General features: G+C 32.5%; 1 pseudogene; it reads right to left on the bottom strand.

Annotated features, from left to right (window-relative positions):
* Positions 1 to 330: 330 nt before the first annotated feature.
* LOC120114443 lies at positions 331 to 1536 on the bottom strand (annotated as a pseudogene).
* Between the last annotated feature and the right edge of the window lie 21155 nt (positions 1537 to 22691).

Here is a 22691-nt window from a genome sequence, read left to right as displayed (position 1 = left end):
ATGTTGGCTCAAGTCTTGATACATCATTGCTACTTCTTCTATGTCGATCATTTTCCTTGTCAGGATTATATCCATTGTATCCTTCAGAAGATTGCTGAACTTAAAATTGAGAACTTATAGACACAGAATAAAACATTGGAACAGATTCTACACTTGTAGGCCTTTCATATGGGGTAGTATTGGTTACAAGATTCTAAAAATAGAGATAACCAGTTTTACTATCAACCAAACCTCTCCATGATTCGGGAAGAGTGGGATATAGCAGTGAGTATCTTGAAGCAGCAACAGTCACTGTAGTAGTCATTGCAAGAAAATGCACCAACAAAAATCTTAAAGTCCATCCTAGTGATATTTATTTCTTCCGATAATGTTATTACACTGGTTGCCACCAACAACAAGGTCGAATATGTCAAATCTACTTATTAATTGCTCCAATCGATTATCAGTCAGTTCTTGCACATCTGCTTTCAAATGTATGCCAAGACAGTAGAAGGCAACCTCTGCATCACCGATCCCAGGAAAAAGAGACATGGCATTGATACCATCGGGGAACATGTCTCTAGCATATCCTTCTCCTCGTGTATGGTTTTTAGGGAAACCTAGAAGCATTTCCACCTCATGAGGTTCAAATGGAACAAATTTATTCCTTCCAACCCATACCATATTCCATTTTCGACACTCATCAAGAATATACTTTTGGACACTTGAAGGTGGTTCATCGTCATAAGTTTCAAGAGCCTTACGGATCTTTTCTGCCAATTTGGCACTTCCTATACATGTTTGTAAACAGTTCAACTTTATTCTTGAATCCCAAGAAGGCCAACATTTCTTTGTCAATGAAAAAGCATCATGTATAGTGCGTGGAGGAAGCGGAAGTAAAAGAAATTTGTTCTCAATTGGCAGATTATGAATATAGTCCATTTTCCTTGCAGCAGCATAAAAATACTTCGAATCTATAAACTCTGACTTTACGTCGTATAAGTACTGTGACATTTAGGTCCAAACACCAACTGGAGCAAGTGACATATTCTCGTAGTAGAAATAAGGAGGCACAATAGCATCTTTTGGAAGTGTTCTTTGAGTTATCTGATCTGGTTTGGTAGAAACCCCAAAATCAATCATTGGATTTGGAAAATGAACTGTATGATCATCTTCATTAAGAAACTTCTTTTCAAGCTTCCTTTGTTTTTTTCTTTTTCAAAAATCATAGCCCGAGTTTAGACTTTTCTTGGGGACATTGCATAATGGCTTCTTATCTTCTACTGGAAGAAGTGCGTCAGCAGCCATAGCCATTTGAGCAGCACATATAAAATCTGTCAACTCTGCAATTGATGAATCCGTACCACATTTCTCCATGACTATTGAAGCCTCAGCTTCTGAGTACCCCATTTTCTTCAAGTATAACAGTCTATTCTCCTCATCAAAATCAGAATTTAGGATTTCCTTGGTATTAGAAGAACTATCAATATCTGTGAAATCATCCTGAAAGATCGCTTCATAATCAGATGAGTAGTTATCAGAATCAACATGTAGCATAGAAAAATATATTCCAGAAATAACCTTCACTAAAAAACAAGGTTCACTGTGTCAGCCTGGAATGAATTACCAAGCGATTTGAGGCACGGATAAAGCCGCAAGTACCCACAACAGTACATTGTCAAAATTGGACCTCGTGGGGATCATGATATTGAAATCAAACAAACATTGAAAGTAAGCCTTACAGTTTAGAAGGTTGGGGTCATTTTGAAGGCCCAATTCAAGTAGATCCATGCGCTTGAAAGCCCATTTCAACCAGAAATAGAATGGTGGGGAATTTTGAAGGCTCATAATAATATGAATATTTGGGCATTCTTGGAGGCTTATCTCATCAAGAAATAACATTGAGCACATTTTTGACATATGTATCAGCAAATGTTGGGGCATTTTAAAGGTTACTTTAGACAGATCCATGTGGGACATTTTGAAGGCTCAGATTAACAAGAAGTAAATGATGGAGCATGTTGAAAGCCCATTTCAATCAAAAATTGGAATATTAACACATTTTGAACGTTTGTATCAGAAAATGCGGGGCATGTTAAAAACCCATTTCAATCAGAATCAGGAATGTTGACGCATTTTGAACGCTTGTATCAGCAAATGTTGGGGCATGCTAAAGAATTATATCATCCTGTGTCAAGATCATTGATTTAAGCAAATATTTCCAATGAGACAGAAAGGTAAGAACAATGAAAATGGTGAAACAGTGACAGTCGAGCTGACTATACGTAATTGCTTTGTTCATCCGGCAGTTGTATTAGGGTCCTGGTGCTGAAAATATATTTACTCAGCAAGTATGGTTTCAAATACTTAATCTTCTTAACTATGTGGCATAAGACGGTGTATTTTTTGTTAAGCTACATCATGGTTATATGGATAAAGATGGTCCCCATGCAGATCATTCGATCCAGGTTTCAGTTCCTCAAGATCTCAGCTTTGAATTTGGTCTTTTTTGTGTCGGTGATGATTAGAAATATTTCTTTGAGGTTCTTGGCAATTAGTTTCAATCATATTGTTGGAGCTACGAAGCTGTTTTTCACATCAGTTTTCACTTACTTGATGACATTGAAGAAAGAGGCACAACTTATATATTACTCTTATTCCCGTTGTTACTAGATTATCATTGCCAGTCAGGATGAACTGAGTTTTCATCTATTTGGTTTATCATGTGCATTTCATCTACAGCAACAAGAATTCCATGGACTTTTTTCTGTATATGGCTCTTATAGTTGATGTGTTTCTACTTCCTAAAACACTCATTATGGAAGAAAACGTGATCGATATCACACTTGCTCTTGCTCAAGATGATATCAAGATCAATTGGTAGCTCTTATTCAATTCAGCACTAGCATATTTTGTGAATTTGACCAACTTTTTGGTCATGAAACACACCAATATCTCACTTGTATTCACATTGAGTTTTGCTCTCAAGTGGTCTTGTGACATCATACCAAAAGCTTTGAACACCATGAAAGTGCTTCATTGACCAGAAATCTGTGCAGAAGCCATGAGAAAAGATGAATTTGTTTGTCAAATGTTTTATGAACCAGTTATTCTGAGGCTGAACCAATGTTGTGATATATGGTTTCTATTTTTTTCAAGAAAAAGTCTGTCTTTTTCAATCCCAAGGTTAGAAGTGATATATGATGAAGATTTCTTTCCATAGAAGGGAAACAGAAATTTTAACGACAAAAAACTAATGGAGCCAACTAAAGCTGAACGACAGGTTGTTGTTCAATATCTCGAGATGATATGGTCCAAGTTGCCTTGTTCGAGATCCAATTAGATGTGGAGACATGAAATGAATTAGGATAAATCCTCCTTATGATGTGTTTCAAGAGTCAAATCAGAACAGACGTTGATCTCCTAATTAATTTACTGAGTCAGGCATATCTATATCTTCTATCTTCAAAGATGATAGATTCTCTCTTCAAAGATGATATGTTCTCTTCAAATATGATAGATTCTCTTCAAAGATGATAGATACTCTCTTCAAAGATGATATTTTCTCTTCAAAGATGATAGATTCTCTTTTCAAAGAAGAAAGATTTATTGGATTTCTACACAAGTCCAGACGAAGAAAGCCAATGTTATCAAAGACAAAATGGAGCATCAAAGTCATAGTTCTGATTACGGTAAGAGTTTCATAAATGAAACATTTTCTTCTAAGACTTTAATGCAAATGAAGCAAAGAAGACACAAATATTGCTCTTCCAAATCAGAAATGCCAGTTTGAAATGACATTTTGACCAAGTGAAGGAAGACCGAGCTCACCACTTTGAAATCAAATAAAGATTAACTTAACATTCATGCATCATATTTAGACATTTGCAAAATAGGGGCATTTTCATTCATTTTATCCATGTTGAATATTTGACAGAAATTTCAAAGATTTTAGCAAAGATTCGGATCCATCACTCAAATGGATCAATATTTCCAGAAGAGTTCATAATGAGAAGAACTCATCTGAGGAAGGAAGAAGAAGTTCATAATGAGAAGAACTTGTTTAACCTTTTGCTTTAATTCATCACTCGATGGATTAGCATTGCCAGGTAGAGTTCATAATGAGAAGAACTCATCTGAAGAAGGAAGAAGAAGTTCATAATAAGAAGAACTTGTTTAACCTTTTGCTCGAATTCATCACTCGAAGAATCAACTTTTTCAGAGAAGGTTCATAATGAGAAGAACTTATCTGAAGAGGAAGAAGAAGTTCATAATGAGAAGAACTTGTTCAACCTTTGCATGACTCTATCACATAATGAGATATATCAGCATCAACATTTCCAGAAGTGTTCATAATGAGAAGAACTCATCTGAAGAAGGAGAAGAATTTCATAATGAGAAGAATTTGTTCAACCTTGCCTTAATTTATCACATATTGAAGCCAAATTAAGAACCCCTCTTTTGAAGATCAGCATTTCCAGAAGGAGTTCATAATGAGAAGAACTCATCTGAAAAAGAAGAAGAAGTTCATAATGAGAAGAATTTGTTCAACTTTTTGCTAAATTACATCACAGAAGAAGATAGATTATCATCCCCAGTGAAAAAATAGAAGAGTTCATAATAAGAAGAACTTATTCAACATTTCCATCTTAATCAAGAAAAGTCAACTGGATAAAAATTTATTGTCTTTTCGTCTTTGCCCTAGTCTTGTTAACACAAAAATGAGTAAAGAAGGGCAACTGTAGACATTAAAATTTTGTCCCAACTTTATTTTTATTATAATTATATTTTATTTATTATTTTTATTATTACTATTATTATTAATATTATTATTATATTAAATAATAAATAATTTTACATTACAGGCCTAACAGTAAACCGAGGCCCATTTTATAACCCAACCCAATTACAAATCGGGGCCCAGAACCAAGAGCCCAACCCGGAGGCCTAATATTAACCCTAAACCCAAATAGGGTTTCATCATTCCAGCTTCCAACCGCCAGTGATTGCAGTCGTTGGATCTAGTCTTGATCCAACGGCCCAGATGGTTCCAGCAAATGAAGCCCTAGGGTTTCATAACCCTAGGTTTAGCTCCCAGTTTCCGCCTCCAAGACATCCAACCGCCGCTGTTGACACCTATTGCCACGACTCCACCCTCGACGAAGCCTCCAGAAGCGCCTCGTCACCGTCCACGCATCCCATTCTTTGGTGAGTCACCACATGTTCGGTGACTCACCAAAACTCATTTCTGGGACTGGTCCGAGAGCATCCTCGGTGGTGGCTATAAAAGCCACCACACCTGCAATCAAAGAAGACACGAGCAAGAACCCGAGAAGAAACAAACCACGACAGAAACAATAAACAAAGCAACCAACAACACAGCAACAAAAAAAACAGAAGAAAATGGAGAAAATCTTACCACGGAGGAGAGAAAACGTCGCCTGAAACCACCAAAACTCGAAGGTATTATTATAGATCTGCTCTGATTAGGAGCCTTTTAGGGGAAAGTAAGGTTGGATTCGGTATTGGGGGTGTTTAGCGCTTCCTTTTGGTGTAAGGTTCTATAGTTCCGGCCACCATGAGCGGTGACCGACAGCGTGGCTGGCGACGGCCGACCAGTTTCCCTCGTCAGAGAAGACAGAGAGAATTTATATCTCTCTTTTTAGAGAGAGAAAGGAAAAATAAAAAATGAAAGGCTTTAAGCCTTTCTCAGCCGGTTAATAGGTATTTAAACCCCTCCCCGAACGACGTCGTTTTGGGGAGGGGGTATTTCTATAAATTACCCTTAAGGGTAAAACCCTTTCCGCAGCCTCTCTATGTTTGTATCCTTGCAAATTAGTCATTGAAATCAATTTTTATAAGTTTTAATTTGGTTTTCTAATTTCTATTTATTATAATTTAGTCTGTGACCTAATTATATATACTTTAGAGTAAATACCATATTTAGTCCCTCATATTTATATATTTAATATTTTAATCCCGAATAACTAATATAGGTTAAATCATACTATTAGCGCTTAAATTTTATAATATTTCAAATTAGAGTATTTAGGTTTTATCGTTATAATTTAATCATTAATTATTTTTACCATTAGTTTTTTTCATTTTATTATTTACACATATAGTTTTAATTTTCTATATTTTAGTCACATATTATTATTATGGTTAAATTATACTTTTAATACCCATATTTTATGTATTTCAAATTAGGGCTTTGAGTTTTATATTTTAGTCACTTATATTTTAAGTCTTTTCATTTTTGACCCTGTTTTTTTTTAATATTTTGCAATTTAATATTATTGCTTTTAATTTCTTCTATTTTAATCATTATTTATTTGCAATATTATTTTATTATTGTTTTTTTAATTATTGATTTAATTATTATTTTTATCTTAGTATTATAAATATATATATATATATATTTGTTTAAATAATATTTATTTATTTTTAATATAAAAGAAAATGGCAATCTTAAAGCAACTAGATATCCTATTCTAGTATTTTAAAAATAAATAAATATCTTACTTATAAAAACAAAAAAAAATACATATTGTTTTGTTTTATTTTCTTAGTAAAAAAAATATTATTTTTAATATTTATTTATTTTTTTAATATTAAGAAATGGGTTGTCTTAAAGCACTTAGAAGTCCTTTTATGATATTTCTAAGTAAATAAATATATTATTTATAAAAACAAAATATATATATATATATATATATATATATATATATATACATTAATATATTTTATTAAAATTATCTTAATAAATTTGAAATAATAGGATTATGAATTAAATATATTTTTAAATTTTTAAATTTCCAATAATAGAGAGAATTTATAATTAATAAGTACTAATTTTGAGCATTATAGGGGTGTTAATCCTTCCATAAACGTAATCGACCACGAATCCCTTATTTTACTAAATTTTTTTTGTTATACGCATATTAGTTTATCTTTTAAATTATGTTTTCTTTAAAACTATTTTAAAAGATTGTTTTTAGGTATTTGAACTACCTAACCCAAAAAGGTCAATGGCGACTCCCAAAATTTTTTTTAAATCAAGATCATTTATTTATTCATTTTATTTTTTCTGTCAAGTAAAAATTTCGTGGCCGGACGAAAATCGGTTAAGATAGTGACGATATCTATCCATCTTCCGGTCGGAGGAGACGGTTATCCATATTACGAGACTATTATTTTGCTCATGAAACTTTTTTTTTTTTTTTTTTGCAGGTTTTCGGGGGTACTTTTCTTTCTAATCATTTCGATTGTCCACTACTTTGTTAGAGAATACAATCTATGCACTTGATAGAGAAAGTCTTGCAGGTTTCATAGTGTTGCTATGGAATATTTGGAACGGACGTAATGTGAAGGTCCATGATGATAGGATCCAACCCCCTTGGCTTCTTGTCTTTAATGTCAGGTCGCTTCAACAAGAATACCTTGCGGCCAGGAACCAAGCGCAAATGTTATCACTCCATGCTCTCCCTCACCCTATGTGATCAGTTAGCATCGCGAATAATAGATGGAAGTCTCTAGAACCTGGTTATGTTAAGGTTAATGTTGATGGAGATTATAATCCACGCCGTCAATTAGCTGCCATTGATGTTATTGCACGTGATTCGACAGGTTTACCACTCGAGGGCTTTCTTGGCACTGTCGACTATTACATATTCTGAAGTGGGACTTTTGGAAATTCATGACATGGTTGCCGGGTTAAAATTTGCTCAAGAGAACCAATGGGATCAAGTCATTTTCAAGAGAGATTCAACAATGGTCAATGGTTGCTAATAAGCTGAATAGAGGATTGTTGGATTTATCTATCCTTGGTTTTCATCTGTCTGAAGCCCATAATATTTTGCAGTCTAATACATTCTTTCATGTTTTATTTGTTCCTCATCATTGTAATATGGTCGCTCATGGGTTAGCGTCTTGGGCCCTTACATCTGGGCATTTTTTTTCCTTTTGTTCCTTAACTCAGTTTATCCCGAGATTATTAATTTCTATTGTATCTCATGATCTTGTTTCTGAGTAATATATATTTGTGGACACTCTTTTTTCCTTGTAAATTCTAAAAAAGGTTTTTAATAAGCTCATCATTTAAATAATAATAACAATAATTATGATATGGTTCTTGTCTTTCAAAATCTCCACTTATTTACATTAATGATATCTTGTTAGATAATGCAAATAAAAGGATTAAATACATATTTCCCCTGAATTTATATCATTTTTATCAAGTTGCCCCTTAAAGTATTTTTCAAGATGTTTTGGTCCTTCAATTAAAATTCGTTACCCCGCTTGCCCCAAATAATTAAAACCGTTTAAAAAAAATTAAGTGACCAATTAAAACATACCACGTCATCCATTAATATTTATTTTTTATCTAAATAAATAAAAATCTATTAAATAAAATAAAACATATAGTATACCAAAAATGCCCTTCCCCCTCCACCCACCCCACCTCTACCGTAACCCCCCACCACCACCACCACCAAACACCTTCTGTTTTGCTTTCTCCAGTTTTGCTTGTTAATGAAGAATAAAATACTCGAGATATAGTTTAGAGGCAATATAAGTGAGCTTCAATTAATATGTCATGTTAGTTGACTACCAAAACCTCTGCGTCTTAAATGGTTAAATGAAAATCTGAGGCTTCAGCTGGTGCTCGGTAACCCTAAATTTACAATTCCAGCAGAGATCATATGATTTTGAAGGTTAAATTCTTCTTAATTGGCCATTAAAAGGGGGAGAGGGAATAATGCTAAACCATTTCAGCATAAGCATAAAAAAATCCAAATTCATTTCATAAACTTCAGCAAGGAAAGATGATGTATCATTCAATTGCTTAGCATAAAAGATCAGGATAACAGAACATGAACATTCACAAGAAACTAGTGTCGTTTGAGAGTTTCAGATTTGCAAAATTCAAGTGTTTAGACTTATAATATCTGTTAACAAAAATAACATAACAGAAAGGAGATTATTGACGCAAAGCGAATGGAAATGATTGAAAGAAAATAGGAGAATCTGGGGAGGAGGAGGGGGGACAGAGAAACCAAGATTGGCGGCAATGGATAGAGCATCGGACATTCCTCCGATGCGCTTCAATGGCTTCTTCCCGACCCATGTATGGGTAGACATTTTTTAATGACTTCTAACCTATATCTTGAGTATTTTATTCTTTAATGAAGAATAAAGCAAAAATGAAGGTTGGGGGTGTTACGGTGGAGGTGTGGGAGGGGAGGGGAGGGGAGGAGGAAGGGCATTTTTGGTATACTATATGTTTTTGTTTTATTTAATATATTTTTATTTCTTTAGATAAAAAAATAAATATTAAATGATGATGTGGCATGTTCTAATTGGTCAATGAGATTTTTTTAAAACTGTGTTAATGATTTGAGATAAACGAGGTAACGATTTTTAGTTGAAGGGACAAAAGGTCCAGAAAAAATATTTGAAGGGACAACTCGGTAAAAAACGTATAATTAAAGTGGGAAATATGTATTTAAGCTCAAATAAAATAAAAATTTTATTTAGTGGTTGAAAAATAGGGATGTGATTTCAACCATTTATTTTTTTCTTGAACTTTTTTAAATATTCTTTTTTTATATTTAAAAGGAAGTCTATAAATCATTTGTTTTTTTATGTATTCTTTTATTTTTTTTTCTAATTATTTAATCTCTTTTTAGAAAAATAATTTTATTTGAATTCTATTTCCTTATTTAAAGTGTGCCAAATTTAAAATATATATATATATTAATTTTCGAATAAACACCTATTTCGGGAATTATAAAATCCAAAAGAAATTAGTTATATCTTGGAATGATTCACATAACACAATTTTTATTTGTTAGTTTTATTTGTTGTTATTATTTGTTTTTCAATGCTAATATTTTCATTTAGCAGTAGTTTTATAATTAAGGATGTAAAATCATGTAATCGTTCAAGTTTCAATTGGATTATGTCAGATCAGGTCAAATCGGATTCATGTTATGTCAAATTAATTTTATGGTTTGACTCGGATCAGATCAAGTATGGGTCAAATCAGTTAGGGTCATTTTTATATTGATTTGACATCAAATTCAGTTTGTATTTGGATCAAATTAATTTTAGTTTGGATCAATATTAGTTCATGTCAAAATGGTTCAGGTCCGAATCAGTTAAATTCCAAGTTAATTCAGGTTTGGATGGACTTCAGTCAAATCTCGTTCAGATCATATCACATCATTTACAGAAAAAATTCAAGTCTAATATTACAGGCTACAAATTTAGTTCAGGTCGGGTCATTTTAGGTTAATAACTTTTCGTCATTCATGAACGACGGATTGTAATTTGTAATTGTATATAATTTGGAGTATTACAAAAAATATATAAATAATTATGGGTCACTTTTAATAAAAATATAATTTTAAGGATTAAATTGAACAAACATGAAATTACAAAGTGAAATTTAAATAAATTAAACAACACGCATGGATAGTGATCAAATGGAAATAATTATAAAATTTAAGTTGAAATTAATATAAAAATGGATTCATTTGAATTCATTTAAAAAGTTAGTGAACAAAAGTTTATAAGGTTTGGATATTATAGTATAATTTTAAGGATTAAATTGATTAAACATGAAATTATAAAATATAATTTAAATAAAATAAACAACAAGCAAGGATCAAATTATAAACAACTATAATATATATATATATATATATATATATATATATATATATATATATATATTATATATATATATATATTATAATATATGTATGATAGTATTATGATACATGTATATATAATGTACATTACACTTATGCACCCATTATACTTATAATATATATATATATATATATATATATATATATATATATATATATATATATATATATATATATATATATATATATATATATATATATGCATGTATGTACATATGTATTATGTATGTGTATACTTATGTGTGTGTATATTGTACATATAACTATATATGTAATTATGTATGATCAATGATGCATGTATATATATGTATATATGTTGAAAAATTTTGATTTGGAGCTTTGAATGAGAAATTGATCCAAACTTTGAGGAAAATGTGGAGCAAATTGTTAGTTCGTAAATGTGTACACGTGCACGATATGAGTAACGTGAATGTCTGAACCGATCTAGCACTTTGTGGGCTTGCAAATATTTTAACCCAATGGTGAAATAAGTTTTCCTCAAATAGAATATATCTTTTCAAAATATATTTTGGAATTAAAAGAATAAATATTAAAAATATTCCTTTAATCAAAATAGTAATTTTAAAAATTGCTTGATTCTCATTAATGCTTTATTATGTCAAAAATTTCCAATTGTTCACAAAGTGAACTCCCTATAAATACCGTGTTAACCTACTAGGTTAAAAACAACTCAAAAACCAATTCAAAATGATTGTTATTTCTAGTTTTTGGTGATAGGCGAAGACAAGGAATAGTTCGTGAACTCGACAGTTGTGCTACGACGCCCTGATCATCTCGTTGTTGTATCCTGAGAGACAGACGACAAAATATCTCGAGCACCAAAGAGTGGCCGAAAATCTATCTTAAGGAAACTGCGTAATTGTAAGCCTCAACTATTTCTATTCATATATTTATGGTTTTCTATTCAAATTATTTAATCAAATGTTTCCCATGTTAATAATTGTGTTTGTTTAATCTTTATTCATGTACACGAATTTTACAATGAGATCTTGTCGAGGAATTGAATGTCATTTGCCGCGACTTGTATAAATTATCATGGAAGCAAATTGTGAATCTATAAAATATTTAATTTTTCTTTTCTTTTCATCTCAGATTGTTATACATCTAACAATCTTAAGATAGATTCTATCTTCTACCTTTCTGAAAAAATCCGAGACGATTCAAAAATCATGGGGAAATCATTAAAAACAAATAAATTCATTTTCGAGATTTATCCTGTCATTTTAAAGGGTTTGATTAATTTCAAGGTGGATAAATTTATTTAATAGAAATTGTCGTTAAAGTAATGTTGGTTACTAAGTTTGAAACATTGTTTTTGTTCGATAATAAAAAATTGAAAATAAGCGAGATTGATTTGAATCTGTGCAATGGTACATGAGTTTTTTTTTCAAATTGTTTTGCAAGCTCACGTAAGAACCAACTTGTGTAAATACACAAATGTATGATGGTTGGCGCATGGTGATTTGCCTTTTCTGCAAATAAAAGAATAATTGTGATTCTTTGGTTATGGAAATAAAAATTTCATGTGGTTATTACCTATAAATATAGAGCAATAAAAGAATCAATGTGATTCTTTTTATATTATGGTATTATTGGGGATTATCATTATGGTAAGATTTCGCCCATAAAAGTGCATGTGAGCATTAATCATGATATTGTTCATGATATTATTGTTATGGTATTATTATCATATAACATTTGGGCCTATTAATATGGAATATTAAATATGGCATGAATAAAAATACCTTTGGTATTTACAATTATTATTAAATGTTATAAAAATTATCGTGTGTGTTTTTGGAAACATTATAAATTTTATCATTATACTAAATATTTCTTTTGAGAAATTTTGTAGATAGAAATGCATTTAAAGTTTAATCCAATGTTTTTTATTATTGGGTTATCAAAAGTAAAATCAAAGGATTAATTCATTTTGATTATTGTGTTGCCAAAAGTAAAATCAAAGGATTATTTTCTTTCGATTATTGGATTGTGAAAATTAAAATCAAAGGATTAGTTCCTTTTGATTATTGGGTTGACATAATTAAAGGATTAATTCCTTTTGATTTATGTTTAACATAATCGAGTTGTTGTGATATATTTGTTTCGGGTTTTAGTGTTACTAATCCCTTTGGTTAACAGAATATAAAAGAAATAAATCATTAGATTTATTTCGTCGTTTGAATCTTACTTTGATTCTAACTTTTCAGGAAAATAGATTGTTAAATTTATTTTCGTGAGAATCTTAAATTATTCTAACTTTGTAAGGAAAATAGATTGTTGAATTTATTTTCTTGAGAATCTTTAATGATTCTAACTTTGTAAGGAAAATAAATTATTGAATTTATTTTCTTGGAAATCTTGAATGATTTTAACTTTGTAAGAAAACTAAATTATTGAATTTGTTGAAAACATTTTGATATTTCGATATAACAAATTAAGTTAAATGAATTTTAAGATTTTCCAAATGATTTTCTAAGTATATTCAATATAATTATTCGAATATCAAAACATTACTCCAAATATTCAAAAATCATTTTTAATCCTTACTTAAGTGTAAAATTAAGTTTTAATCTTAAATCAATTTCAAATAATCTTTCAAAGTATTTCGAACCATTTCAAAGCCAAAAATTCCAGATTGCTCAGAGGGAACCGATTCCCCCCCAAGGGGGTACCGATTCCCCCCTGAACGGTTTGGCTCCGAGATTTCCAGAATGCTCGGAGGGAATCGATTCCCCCATAGGGGGGTACCGATTCCCCCCTGTTCAACGGTCGAAATATTTGAATTTTACACTTAGGGAACCGATTCCCCCCATGCTCCAAGCTGTTTTATTAATTGTTTTCACACTAAAACGGCTATATGATCTTCACTAATCATCCCCAACGTTCAGAAGTGATTCAAGGTGTATTTAAACAAGTTCTGAAGCCCTTGATCAATAAGAAATCATAGAGAAACAAGAGAGAAAGCATCAAACACCAAGTTTGTGCAAATCAAGCCAATTTTCCTTTCAATATTCATTTTGCTTTCAAGAACACCATTTGTACTTATTTGTAATTATCTTTGAGTGTTCTTTTCTTGTTCTAGAATTGTGCAAACATCTTACCTTGTGAGGTTTTCCTTGTAAGTTTGCAAATTTGTAATCTTCTCTTTGGGAAAGAGTGTTCTCAAGAATTGGGGTATATTCTTGAGGGTGTTGTAAGGTTATCTCTTTGGCCTCAAAAGAAAGAACAAATTAGTGAATTTGTTGGAAAATCCTTAATGTGGATAGCTAAGGTAGTGGACGTAGACTTTGATTGAGAAAGTCGAACCACTCTAAATCGCTGTGCAATTACTTTCAATTTTCTGCAAAAGCTTCCACCAAATTTTTAATTACCAATTCACCTCCCTCTTGGCTAATTTTGTCAATCGATTAACTCAATAATTGGCATCAAAGCCTAACTCATTTGAAGGTTTAATTGCCTCTTGAGTCGATTCGGGAAGAGTTATATCGATAATCAAAGTCATCAATGGCCTCTGCTTCAAACTTCGACTCCGGTCTCGACTCGATGCCTGTCAACAAGCCTCCTTTCTTCAATGGAGCTAACTATGCCTATTGAAAGAATAGAAGGATGTACTTCATTCAAGCAAGTGACATGGGAGCATGGAATGCTGTAGAAGAAGGATATATCAAACCTCTCACTCATCCAAGGTTGTGGAGTGAAGGAGAGACAAGAATGTTCCAGCTCAACTCCAAAGCCATCCATATCATTTTTTGTGCTCTTGGACCAGATGAATACGGAAGAGTTTCATCGTGTACAACCGCCAAAGAAAGATGGGACAAACTTAAAGTCACTCATGAAGGTACCGATGAGGTAAAGAAATCTAAAATTAGTATTCTAACGCATAGCTATGAAAATTTCAGGATGAAACCAAATGAAGATATCAAAGCTATGACGGATAGATTTTCAACGATTGTCAATGGTCTCAAATCATATGGAGAGATCATTTCAAATGAAAAGCTTGTGAGGAAGTTAGTCTACTCCCTCCCAAAATCGTGGCAATCAATGAAGACGGTAATCATCGAGTCTAAGGATTTAACGTCCTTAACTCTTGAAGAGCTAATTGGGTCACTCCTCACTCATGAAATGATGCTCGAAGATAAGGTGGACCTCGAAAAAATTGACGAGATAGCAAAGGAGAAGGAGAAGAAGAAAAACATTGGAGTTGCTCTCAAATCCACAAAAGATGAGAGTGATTCGAATAACGATGACGATGACGAGGAAATGGCATTGTTTGCCAAACGGTTCAAAAAAATGATGAGACCTTATCGAGGAAGAAAATTCAAACGAAATGAAGGCCTCAAAAATGAACCGAAAGAGAAGGACCCAATCATTTGCTACGAATGAAAAAAGCCAGGGCATGTTAAATATGATTGCCCACAATTGAAGAAAAAGGGTCAATCAAAGAATAAACACAAGGCTCATGTGGCTACATGGAGCGATGAAGAAAGTTCCGATGAAGAGGAACAAGAAGTAGCTAACTTGTGCTTGATGGCATTTGGGGAAGATTCTAAGGTAACCTCTAACTCATCTGATTTTGATGATTTATCCTATGATGAGTTATTAGAGGAATATAATGGGTTGGCTTCGGATTATGAGAAATTATTTTTAAAATATAAAAACGATGTTTCAAAATTGAAAAATGAAAAAAAACTCATATCCAAAACCAACAACGATCTTGAAAGTAAAATCAAAGATTTGCAAATCAAACTAGAAGAGTTTGAAAAGAAAAATTTAGATTTACAAAATTTACTTTCAAAGATCAATGATGATCATCAAAAGAAAATTGATGATCTTAAAACTTCTTTCAATAAAGTTGGAACAAAACATTTTGAAAAAGGTGGAAATTCAAAATCCAACTTTGTTAGAAAAAGTTTTAGAAACTACAATCATAGAGGTCCCCAAAGAACCTCTAATGGAAAAATCATTAGAAGTATGTGGGTTCCTAAAGAACTCATTACTACTAAAGATAAAAATATCCTACACAAATGGATACCTAAGGGGACTAGGATTTTGGAAACTAATGAATATGGACCCAAAAGAATTTGGGTACCAAAAATCAAAAATTAATCTATGTTTGTAGGGAAAGGAGCATTGCTACAAGGCACGGGAAACAAATTCAAATTCATGGTACCTTGATAGTGGATGCTCAAGACACATGACCAGAGACAAAAGCCGGTTCATTGAGCTTAACGCCAAAAATGGAGGAGAAGTGACTTTTGGAGACAATTCAAAAGGTCACATTGAAGGTATTGGTACAATAGGTAATACCTATTCCATACAAATTAAGAATGTTTTATATGTGAATGGATTAAAGCATAATTTATTGAGTATTAGTCAATTATGCGATAAAGGATTCAATGTCTTATTTGAAATTAATGGTTGTAAAGTCATTGACATTGTATCTAATCGGATTATGCTTGTTGGTCATAGAATAGGGAACATTTACATGGTGCATTTAGATTCTTTTGATATGACTAATTTATGCCTAGTTGCTAAGGATGAACATGATAGTTGGTTATGGCATAGGAGACTAGGACATGCTAGTATGAGTGTTTTGCAACGGCTAATTCAAGGTGATTTAGTTCGAGGGTTGCCTAAGCTTAAATTTGATAATGATAAAATCTGTGATGCTTGTGCTAAAGGAAAACAAAAGTGTGTTTCTTTTAAATCCATTAATGACGTATCACCTAGTAGAGTATTACAATTGATCCATATAGATCTTTTTGGGCCAACTAGGACTACTAGCTTGGGTGGAAAACAATATGCATTTGTCTTGGTAGATGACTATTCTAGATATACTTGGGTTTTATTTTTAAGTACTAAAGATGAAGCATTAGAACAGTTCATCCCATTTTCAAAAATAATCCAAAATGAAAAAGGGTTACTCTATAACTAGTGTTAGGAGTGATCATGGCACTGAATTTGAAAATCTTGGATTTATTGAATTTTGTAATTCTAATGGTATTAGTCATAATTTTTCAGCACCTAGAACCCCTCAACAAAATGGAGTTATTGAGAGGAAAAATTGAACTTTAGAAGAAATGGCTAGAACCATGCTTTGTGAAAATAATTTGCCAAAATATTTTTGGGCGGAAGCCACAAATACTGCTTGTTATGTTGTTAATCGAGTAATGATTAGGCCAATTTTAAAGAAAACTCCATATGAAATTTTCAAAAAATAAAAAGCCTAACATTAGCTATTTTCATCCTTTTGGATGTAAATGTTTTGTTTTAAACAACGGTAAAGAAAACCTTGGCAAATTTGATGCTAAAAGTGATGAAGGAATTTTTCTGGGTTACTCCTTAAATTCTAAAGCTTATCGAGTATTTAATAAAAGAACTTTAGTTGTAGAAGAGTCTATACATGTTGTTTTCGATGATAATCCCCTTCCAAGGAAGGATTCTTGTGTGAATGATGATGTAGGTGTTATAAATACAAATGATGTTAGACATGAAGTTGGAGAACCATCATCAAAGGAAGAAACGAAAAATGAGGAAACTCATGATCCTCTTGAGAATCCAACTATTGAAGAAAGGGAAGTATCTTATCCAAGAGAGTACAACTATGTCAAGGATGGTGAAATAATAGGTGATCCATCAAAAGGGGTAACAACTCGATCTTCTCTTAGAAATATTTGTAATTATGTTGCATTTATCTCATGCATAGAGCCTAAGAATATTAAAGAAGCATTAAATGATGAACATTGGATTATGGCTATGCAAGAAGAGTTAAATCAATTTGAGAGAAGTAAAGTATGGACATTAGTTGAAAGGCCTATTAATAAATCTACTGTAGGTACTAGATGGGTATTTAGGAATAAGCTTGATGAGAGTGGTAATATAGTGAGAAACAAGGCTAGACTTGTTACTCAAGGGTATACTCAAGAAGAGGGCATAGACTATGATGAAACATACGCTCCCGTAGCTAGGATGGAAGCAATTAGAATGTTAATTAGCATTTTCATGTTTTCATGAATTTAAATTATATCAAATGGATGTTAAAAGTGAATTTCTAAATGGTTTTATAAAAGAAGAAGTGTATGTGGAACAATCTTCAGGTTTTGAAGATTCAAAATTTCCAGATCATGTTCTTAAATTGACAAAAGCTCTTTATGGTTTAAAACAAGCTCCTACAGCTTGGTATGAAAGATTGTCAAATTTTTTAATTGAAAAGGTTTTTCAAAAGGAAAGGTTGACACTACATTGTTTTTAAAGCATAAAGGTAAAGATTTATTAGTAGTTCAAATTTATGTTGATGATATAATATTTGGTTCTACTAATAATGTTCTTTGCCAAGAATTTTCTAAGCTAATGCAAAGTGAGTTTGAGATGAGCATGATGGGGGAGCTCTCATTTTTCTTGGGACTCCAAATCAAGCAAAGAAAAAGATGGCATCTTCATTAATCAAGCTAAGTACGTCAAAGATATGCTCAAGAAGTTTGGACTGGAAAATGGGAAACCTCATGACACTCCAATGAGCTCTTCAACAAAGCTTGACTTAGATGAAGGAGATAAATGTGTAGATGTTAAATTATATAGGTCAATGATTGGCTCTTTGCTTTATCTAACTGCAAGTAGACCGGACATTATGTTTAGTGTTTTCTTATATGCTAGATTTCAATCATGTCCTAAGGAATCACATTTACTAGCTGTTAAAAGAATCTTTAGATACCTTAAGGACACTCCTAGTTTAGGACTTTGGTATCCTAGAGACTCTAGTTTTAGCTTGCATGCCTTCTCTGATGCGGATTATGGAGGATGTAAATTAGATAGGAAAAACACCTCCGGTACTTGCCAATTCCTTGGAAATATGCTGATTTCTTGGTTTTCAAAGAAACAAAATTGTGTTGCATTATCTACCACTGAAGCGGACTATATTTCAGCCGGTAGTTGTTGTGCACAAGTTTTATGGATGAAACAACAACTTTTTGATTATGGAATTGAAGTAGGTACTATTCCTATCAAGTGTGACAATACTAGTGCTATTTGTCTCACTAAAAATCCCATCCAACACTCTAGAACTAAACACATTGAAATTAGACATCACTTCATTAGAGACCATGTCACTAAGGAATATGTAGTTCTAGAATTTGTTGATACTTTGCATCAATTAGCAGATATTTTTACAAAACTCGTAGATAAGGAAAGGTTTTGGACACTTAGGAGAGAATTAGGTTTAACGGACCTATCTTCACTTAGTGTTTAAAATAATTCAGCACTTTTAATAAATACTGAAAAATGCTCATAATAGTAATTTTTGATTGCATTCATTGCTATTAGTTAGGGGGAGTTTATGATTCTTGATGAAAAATTAATTTTATGTTCAAATATCGATTAAAGATTAATTTAATTGTTTGAACATAATTATTTTTCAATATATGAGTTGCCTATACCACTAGAGAAGATTAATTTAGCATTTTGTGTGCTTAAAAATCGGATTTTAGCATTTTGGTGCAGAGGGAATCGATCCCCCCATGAGGGAACCGATTCCCCCTTTGAAGGGGAACCGATTCCCCCCCACAGGGGAATCGATACCCCCCTGGGGTTCTGTTAAAAATCGGGCAGAACACCCCAAAACCCCAAAACCCTCTTCCGCCATTCTCTCTCAACTTTTCTCAAATCTCCATTTTTGCCTCAAATCAACGATATTAATCGGAATTCAAATCAAATATCATCTTCTAAACCTGTTGGAATCATTAAAATCGTGCAAACAACATCTAAATCCCCTCAATCTTCATCTTTCAAGGTAAATTTTTCTAAACTCTCTATTTCATTGATTTTGAACATAGGACTAGTTTTAATTAGTTCTAGGTTGAAATAGTGATCGGGCATTGATTGTTTAGTGATTAGAAACTAGATGTTACAACTAATTTCATCAAAAACACAAGAATTTTTCAAAAAAAAATTTAAATTTTCGAAATTAAAAAAAAATGTTAATTTTCAAATTATTGTGTTTTGATTAAATTATGTTGTTGTTATGAAAACTATACATATATTGTTTCTCAAAACCATATTTTTCAAAAGTTTTTCAAAAACTTTGCCCATTAGAATTAATTTAGAAAACCTTGAAATATTGAGGACTCAATTGAGTTTTGGGATTAATTGAATTGCATACATTTGTTTTTAAAATTGTAGGTTATCCAATCTATTCCGATTTCCTTTACCATGTCCAATCCTAAACGTGCTAGGTCTTCATCTAGTCGTTCTAGTCGTCAACCAAATCCACCTCCAAATCCTCCTCCTATTCCTCAAAATCCTATTCCAAATATTGATCCTAACTTGACTATCCTAAATTCTTGTTTCAATCAACCGGGTCCTAAAGATAATCGTTATTGGTTTTACCAATATTTTGACTCGTATAAGATTAGGGAAGAACGTATCCCATCTCTTCAAGCTATGGTTGCTATTAACTTTAAATATCTCTCTATCTTGCACGAATGGAAATTTGATAAACTTTTCGAACTTGAACCCGTTGTCTATCATCAACTTGTTCGTATCTTCTATTGTAATGCCGTTTGTATCAAAAATCGTGACAAAACCAAAACCATAGGAGTACGTTCCTACCTCCTAGGTCAATATTTCTATCTTGATCCGGCTTACATAACCAATGCCTTAGGCTTGGATAATGAAGGTTTATCAAATGAAAAACAAGTTTTAGGCTCACGATATAAACGAAATGATAGTGCAAGTGTTCTAGATCTTCATGAGCGTTTTCTTCATCTCATGATCACTTGGTGGTTTCGACCATCCGGGGGTCGTTATTCTACTCTCAGAGCTTTAGATCTTTGGTGGTTTCATTGTTTTGAACACAATATAAAAATAAACCTTTCCGAGATTATCTTTGATGAGATTGTTGAAACCGTTAACCTAGTGCCAAATAAGAAAATCTGTTCTTCACTAGTTTACGGTTGTATCCTTAGTAATCTCTTTTCTAAAGCCGAGCTTCGAGTTGGTCTAGATGCCTCATTTCCTCTTAAGAAACAAATCAATCTTCTTTCTTTAACAAGAGCGGGATGGGTCAAAAATAAAGAAACCGGTGAATGGGTTCGATCTTCTGCAACAACTCTAGGAGCTAGTTCTTCACAAGCTCCACTCGAAGCTGACGAAGATCCATAGTTTGAACAATTAATGAGGGATATCGATGAAGCCGAAGATGAGCCTGAGCAACCCGAGGAGAACGGACAACAATCGACTCAAATGCCTCCATATTTTCAATCCTTTATGGAGACATTTGATTTCCGATATGCGACCATGGATTCGTGCTTTACTTCTATAGAGTCCCATTTATCCACAATGGGAGCTCAACAATTAGAAATTCTCCGAGAGATGCGAACAAACAACGCTTCAATGAATGAACGTATTGATGCACTCTCACACGAGATGGCCGCTATGCGAGCTCGTTTTCCTCCTCCCGATCCTCCTACGGATGATTGATTCTATATTTTGCTTTGAACTCCAAACTTATTGTTTTAACATTTTGAATATTTTGGAATGTTTGAATTTGTGGATTGTGAATTTGTTTGGATTTATGGATGGTGTGAACTTATATGTTTGGTGTGATTTATTCATTATTGCATCATTTACGTCATTATTAGCAATATGACCAATTTTTCCATATCACATTGCTTATGAATATTGATTATGGAACTAATGGCTAAACGTTTCTCTTGATTGTGATCTTAGCAGCTTATGCATACATATACCTAATCAATTGGCTAAATGATTTTCACGTTTCTTTGAATCTTTTTGATTTAACAAAAAGAGGGGGGAGAAGAGTGTGTGTTTTTAAAATTTTTAAAATGATAAATGGGAGAAGTGTTAAAGTAAGGGGGGGTAATTTCAAAACTTGATTTCAAAATCTTAAAATTACTAAAATGTTTTGTTATATCAAAAAGGGGGAGATTGTTGAAAACATTTTGATATTTCGATATAACAAATTAAGTTAAATGAATTTTAAGATTTTCCAAATGATTTTCTAAGTATATTCGATATAATTATTCGAATATCAAAACATTACTCCAAATATTTCAAAAATCATTTTTAATCCTTACTTAAGTGTAAAATTAAGTTTTAATCTTAAATCAATTTCAAAATAATCTTTCAAAGTATTTCGAACCATTTCAAAGCCAAAAATTCCAGATTGCTCAGAGGGAACCGATTCCCCCCCAAGGGGGTACCGATTCTCCCCTGAATGGTTTGGCTCCGAGATTTCCAAAATGCTCGGAGGGAATCGATTCCCCCATAGGGGGTACCGATTCCCCCCTGTTCAACGGTCGAAAATATTTGAATTTTACACTTAGGGAACCGATTCCCTATGAGGGGGAACCGATTCCCCCCACGCTCCAAGCTGTTTTATTAATTGTTTTCACACTAAAACGACTATATGATCTTCACTAATCATCCCCAACGTTCAGAAGTGATTCAAGGTGTATTTAAACAAGTTCTGAAGCCCTTGATCAATAAGAAATCATAGAGAAACAAGAGAGAAAGCATCAAACACCAAGTTTGTGCAAATCAAGCCAATTTTCCTTTCAATATTCATTTTGCTTTCAAGAACACCATTTGTCCTCATTTGTAATTATCTTTGAGTGTTCTTTTCTTGTTCTAGAATTGTGCAAACATCTTACCTTGTGAGGTTTTCCTTGTAAGTTTGCAAATTTTTAATCTTCTCTTTAGGAAAGAGTGTTCTCAAGAATTGGGATATATTCTTGAGGGTGTTGTAAGGTTATCTCTTTGGCCTCAAAAGAAAGAACAAATTAGTGAATTTGTTGGAAAATCCTTAGTGTGGATAGCTAAGGTAGTGGACGTAGACTTTGATTGAGAAAGTCGAACCACTCTAAATCGCTATGAAATTACTTTCAATTTTCTGCAAAAGCTTCCACCAAATTTTTAATTGCCAATTCACCCCCCTCTTGGCCAATTCCGTCAATC

This window comes from Hibiscus syriacus, unplaced genomic scaffold (genome assembly GCF_006381635.1).
Source record: "Hibiscus syriacus cultivar Baekdansim isolate YM2019G1 unplaced genomic scaffold, ASM638163v2 tig00110223_pilon, whole genome shotgun sequence".
Lineage (NCBI taxonomy): Eukaryota > Viridiplantae > Streptophyta > Magnoliopsida > Malvales > Malvaceae > Hibiscus > Hibiscus syriacus.
The sequence above is the reverse complement of the archived record's forward strand: the minus strand, read 5'-3'. Positions and strand labels throughout refer to the sequence as shown.